At 37.5% G+C, this 6,000-nt stretch overlaps 1 protein-coding gene across 3 annotated transcripts in view; it reads left to right on the top strand.

Annotated features, from left to right (window-relative positions):
- DNAJC5B (DnaJ heat shock protein family (Hsp40) member C5 beta) overlaps nt 1-6,000 on the top strand; it is a 106,113-nt gene that overhangs the window by 21,114 nt on the left and 78,999 nt on the right. The window lies entirely within an intron of this gene.

The following is a 6,000-nucleotide window of genomic DNA, read 5'->3' as shown; positions in this document are numbered from 1 at the left end:
ATGCTAAGTGAAATAAGCCATACAGAGAAAGACAGATACCATATGGTTTCACTCTTATGTGGATCCTGAGAAACTTAACAGGAACCCATGGGGGAGGGGAAGGAAAAAAAAAAAAAAGAGGTTAGAGTGGGAGAGAGCCAAAGCATAAGAGACTGTTGAGAACTGAGAGCAAACTGAGGGTTGATGGGGGGTGGGAGGGAGGAGAGGGTGGGTGATGGGTATTGAGGAGGGCACCTTTTGGGATGAGCACTGGGTGTTGTATGGAAACCAATTTGACAATAAATTTCATATATAAATTAAAAAAAATAAAATAAAATAAAAAAAGTAAAAAAAAAAAGAAAACGACTTTTGCTTCAAGCAAAAGTTTTTGTCTTCTATCTTTTTTAGCTAATTAACTTAACAGACATCTTGGGCTAATGTGAACAGGGAATAATTATTGGTAAAAACAAGGATCAAGAGTCTGCTTACAGACATTTTGTTAAAAAAAATACTTCTGTTGGACCTGAAGCCTCCTTGGTTATTACAGCAATTGTTTACTGTAAGTGAGTAGGTTTGTTTGTCCTTTTTTTAAATGTTTATTTATTTTTGAGAGAGAGAGGGAGTGGCAGAGAAAGAGAAGGGGAGAGAGAATCCTAAGCAGGCTCGGCACTGTCAGCACAAAGCCCAATGCAGAGCTTGAACTCATGAACCATGGGACCATGACTTGAGCCCAAATTAAGAGTTAGATGCTTAGCCGACTGAGGCACCCAGGCACCCCGACAAGGTGTTTAAATTTCACACCTGTGAAATACATATTGTGTTTCCTACTCAGGGGACAAGACTTTGTTGATATATATATTTTTTCAGTAACACAGGTCTCAGATTCAGGGCTTTACTTAACCAAATAGATACTGTACTTGATGCTGAACTACATACACAGTAAACCTCATTAACGAATGTGCTTATGGTAGTTCCTTGTTTAAAGTCATTATTCCAACAATTTTTTTTCTTGAGCTTTAACACATACACCATCTAGTTCAGTCACAGATTGATCAGCAAGGGAGTATTGCAGGCAGTAGTCTCCTGCAATTAGACTATAAGCTTCTGAAGCAAAATACTGAAATGAGTTAGAGCTTAGGCCACGAAACAGTGAGCTGGTTTCAAAGCCTGGGTCTACTGCTTACTGGTTGGTGACATCGGGCAATTCATTTAACCTCTCCTCTAAAATAATTTCATATTCCTCCTCTGTAAAATAAGGATATGAAAGTACCACCTAATACTTTTGTAGGATTTTAATGAGATAATCTAGTTAACAAGTTAATTATCATCATCATCATCATCATCATCATCACCACCACCACTACCACCTCTGAATCCCTCACAACCTCCAATATAGTACTCTGCACTGTGTAACAAGGGAGCAATTTCCATTTGTTGTACAACTGATTCTACCTACTAATGAATTATAGATTTCAGATGAAATCTACCAGGATTGCACATTCAAATTCTTAAAGCACTACCAGTGTACTGTGTTCCAATTTTAGGGGGCAAGAGAGTAACTTCTTAACAGTTGCTCAAACCCTAACCCTAGAAAACAATCATTAGTTCTGTATTTCTAAAAGTTCCTGGCATAATGTTGGCACACTGTAGACTTTGATAAAAGGTCTGAGAAGTACAAAGGTTCATATTTCATTACTGTTTTACAGAGAAGACACAGGCTTAGAGTGACTTTCCCAAAGTCTAAGAAATAGGAATATTGTCTTTATTGTCTTTGGATAGTTCTTCCTAAGTTAAATTAGGCAAAGTCAAGTTCTATTTTGTGTTTAATAACACAGATACCATTATCTTTAGTAAATGTTTTCTTAGGATATCCAGGGAATGGAAAATCCCTCCAGAGAGCTGCTTGGTTGTTTTCCATGTTACTTAACTGAGGAGTCTCTGCCCATAAGATCTAGTGTATAAGGGAAGTGATGAACAGTGGCTCTCAACCTGAGCAGCTATTTAGAAACACCTAGAGCCCTGAAAATGCCCGAGTGTAGCCCAACTCTGAGATTTTACTTCAAGATAACTCAGAGATTTTGCTTTGGAATAATCTGGTGGGGCCTATGCACCAGAATTCTTAAAGTCTTTCTAAGCTATTCTAGAAAGAGCTTCCATCTAGTTCTTCCTCCATAGTCTCCTATGATTCTATATTCTAATGCTTTCTATGTAGATTATAGATTTAGGCACATTAAAATGCCATGCCCTTTGTAACTTCTGTATAAAAGGGACATTTTTAAATTTTGGAAAATTATGAAACATGACAGGAATTAATTTGTTCCTCTAAAACATATATAAACACTTGATTTTACAAAAGAAATTCCAGGATTATTCCATAATTATGTTTGAGATACCACTGGTGTGGTAGCAAACAGCCTCTTCATTTTACATGATCAAGCAATCAACTGTCTTTTTCCCTTCTAAATTCACTTAACAGAATGAAGCTTGCCCCAGAGACTCTTCCCTTTGAAATTTACAGAATGAGGGGTGCCTGGGTGGCTCAGTCAGTTGAGTGTCTGACTGGCTCAGGTCATGATCTTGTAGTCCATGAGTTCAAGCCCGGAGTCGGGCTCTGTTCTGACAGCTCAGAGCCTGGAGCCTACTTTGGATTCTGTGTCTGTCTCCCTCTCTGCCCCTCCCCTGCTCAAGCTCTGTCTCTGTCTCTCTCTCAAAAATAAATAAACATTAAAAAAAATGAAATTTACAGAATGATAGCCTGAATTCCATACACTGTAATGACAATACAATGTAGAGAGGTAATAAAAATAGTAACCATAATATTGATAATTCTCCTTTTGTTCATTGTATTGGGCTCTTTCGATTAGGATTTGTTGGGGCTATGTGCCCTTGCACATCACATGTTCAAAAATGAGTGATAGTTGCACCTGTAGAGATGTGAAGTTTAAATGAAATACTGTGTACTCTAATTTTTATATTAAATTTTTTTAAATTTTATTTATTTAAGTATTCTCTATATCCAGCATGGGAGTTGAACTCACAACCCTGAGATCAAGAGTTGCATGTTCTTCTGAATGAGCCAGCCAGGTTCCCCTCTAATTTTTATGATTGATAGATTATTTTGGTTGAATATCCAAAGTCATCTGGTACCTGCTGCAGATTCTCTGTTGATGTACTAGTCATTTCTTATAATAACACTAACCCCATGTAGTAACAGAGAGAGGTAGGTAAAAGGTCTCTAGGAGCACCTCAGGGAATGGTGAAGACCTCATAAATAGAATACACAGGGAAAACTGGCATGTAAACTACTCCCTCTTCACCACATACATGGTTCTCTTTCCAATTTTCTACCTTCCAGAGAGACCACTTTTGTCCAGTTGTGGAATATCTTCTAAGCTCTCCTCTTCAACCTTGAATGATTCAATTGGCAATACTTTTACAATACACTTAGTGTATTTTGCATCAAGGAATTATTTGTGTGCTTGCCATGAGTTATTTCCTTTTACAAACATTATTTGAAATTCACCACTTCTAGAAAGCCTTCCCTGGTTAAGTGGTATATGATCCCATTAACCTTTGGCTATATTTTTAGATGATATATCAGAAACCATATATGTATAGGTATGTGTTGATATCCTATGTATGAGAGCGCATGTCAGCATGTTTCTTTATTTCTCCAATTTAAGCACCAAGAGACAATATGTTCAGTGGAGAATACTCTTCCAACTGCCCAGAACATATTTTGTTTCTACAAGCAACCCCCTCATCTAGTTCTTTTCAGATGTCTGTTTGGTTATTTTTGTTCAGGGAAGGTTTCTTTGACCTCTGGTACACTGATTTACATGGTCTTGTAACATCTCTCCAAAGTTTCTTGTATATACTTATTTGGATGATCATTTGATTAATATCTGCCTTTCTTGGTAGGCTGTAACTTTGTGACCCACAAACCCCGAGCTTACATTTGATTTTGTTTACCAGTGTATTTCTAGTATTTAGCCCAGTGCCTGGATCTAATAGGTGACTAATTGCTAAATGACTAGATGAAATAGAAACTGTGTTTTCTCTATGAAGCACAGCTACAGTTCTACTTCACACAGGAGTTTTGCAATACTTACTTTTAGAACTCATGGCTTAGGCAATACATTAAAAAATTAAAAAGTAATGATTAAGAAGATTTAAGAAGTGGTTAATTATACAAAAATAATGAATTTTACCAAAAATATTAAACTGAATTTGAAACATAAAATGTACTTTTTAAAAACAGTCACCCATAATCTCATAATATTATTATAACCATTATTTTCATTCATCAAAGGATGCTGTCCTTAAGCTGATGTGATTTTAGTTTTAAATGTCTTTAGCTTCCCTTTCCCCACCCACTTCTCTGAGTGATGACAGGCTGCTTCCTAAACTCTGGCTGGAAGTCAGGATCTATGGGAAATAGCCTTTTATTCCTTTGTATCTAAAAAATCAATACTATCTAGAGACAAGACCGCTCTCTGAAATGTTCTCACAAAATAACCCTAGGCTTCCTACCTGTTGTGCCAAGCAACACGCTTAAACTCTGCCTTCAGCCTCAGGAACCAGACCCCATTGTCCCAAATTCAGAGTAATACCTGTCTCATTTAAGACTTTTTCAGTCATAGGATCTTAGTCAAAATCATAAGAATTGTCCTCGTGGGTTGACCTTTTGTTGCATATGAAAGAGCATTTTTAATTAAATATTTTTTAATGTTTATTTATTTTGAGAGAGAGAGAGAGAGCAGGGGAGGGGCAGAGAGAGAGGGAGACACAGAATCCAAAGCAGGTTCCAGACTCTGAGCTGTCAGCACAGAGCCTGATGTGGGGCTTGAACTCAGGAACCATGAGATCATGACCTGAGCTGAAGTCAGATGCCTAACCAACTGAGCTACCCAGGTGCCCCTAGAGCATTGTTTTAACAAGAGATTCCTTCATTCTTTTTTTAAAAGTTTATTATTTATTCATTTTAAGAGAGAGACAGAGGGACACCTGGGTGGTGCAGTCGGTTAAGCGTCCGACTTCAGCCAGGTCAGGATCTCGCGGTCCGTGAGTTTGAGCCCCGCGTCGGGCTCTGGGCTGATGGCTCAGAGCCTGGAGCCTGCTTCCGATTCTGTGTCTCCCTCTCTCTCTGCCCCTCCCCCGTTCATGCTCTGTCTCTCTCTGTCCCAAAAATAAATAAATGTTGAAAAAAAATTAAAAAAAAAAAAAGAGAGACAGAGAGACAGAGAGAGAGACAGAGAGAGAGAGAGAGAAAGAGAGAGAGAGAATGCTCCCATGCACATGGGAGTAGGGCACAGAGAGAGGGAGAGAGAGAATCTCACAAACCATGAGATCATGACCTAAGTCAAAATCAAGAGTCCAAGAGTTGGACACTTAACTAACTGAGCCACTCAGACACCCTAATTCCTTCATTCTTAAAACTACCACATTTACCACTATGGCTCAGTGCCTCTTGACCAAGATTCAACTAAAATGTTCAAATATGAAAACAGTTGGATTGATGTAGTGAGCAATTAAAGTCTCTTCCTTATTGATGTTACATGTTCTTTCCAGTATTTCTTAAATTATTGTAGTTGACATACAATGTTATGTTAGTTTCAGATGTAGAATTGACAATTATATACTTTATGAAATCGTCATAATACAAGTGTTGTTATCTTCTGTCACCATATGACGTTATTACAATATTATTGACTATATTCCCTATCTATACTTTTCATACTGTGACCTTATTTATTTTACAATTGGAAGTTTGTACCTCTTAATCCCCTTCACCTCTTTCACCCATCTCCTTATCCCCTCCCCTTTGGCAACCATCAGTTTGTTCTTTGTATTTATAAGTCTGTTCCTGTTTTAATTTTGTTTTATTTTTTTAGACTCCACATATAAGTGAAATAATATGGTATTTGTCTTTGTCTGACTTATTTCACTTAGCACAATACCCTTTAGGTCCATCTATGTTGTCATGAATGACAAGATTTCATCACTTTTTATGGCTGAGTA

The sequence above is a fragment of the Herpailurus yagouaroundi genome, unplaced genomic scaffold, assembly GCF_014898765.1.
Source record: "Herpailurus yagouaroundi ecotype Mexico unplaced genomic scaffold, PumYag 165, whole genome shotgun sequence".
Taxonomy (NCBI): domain Eukaryota; kingdom Metazoa; phylum Chordata; class Mammalia; order Carnivora; family Felidae; genus Herpailurus; species Herpailurus yagouaroundi.
Note: the sequence above shows the minus strand (reverse complement) of the source record. Positions and strands in the feature narration are given on the sequence as shown.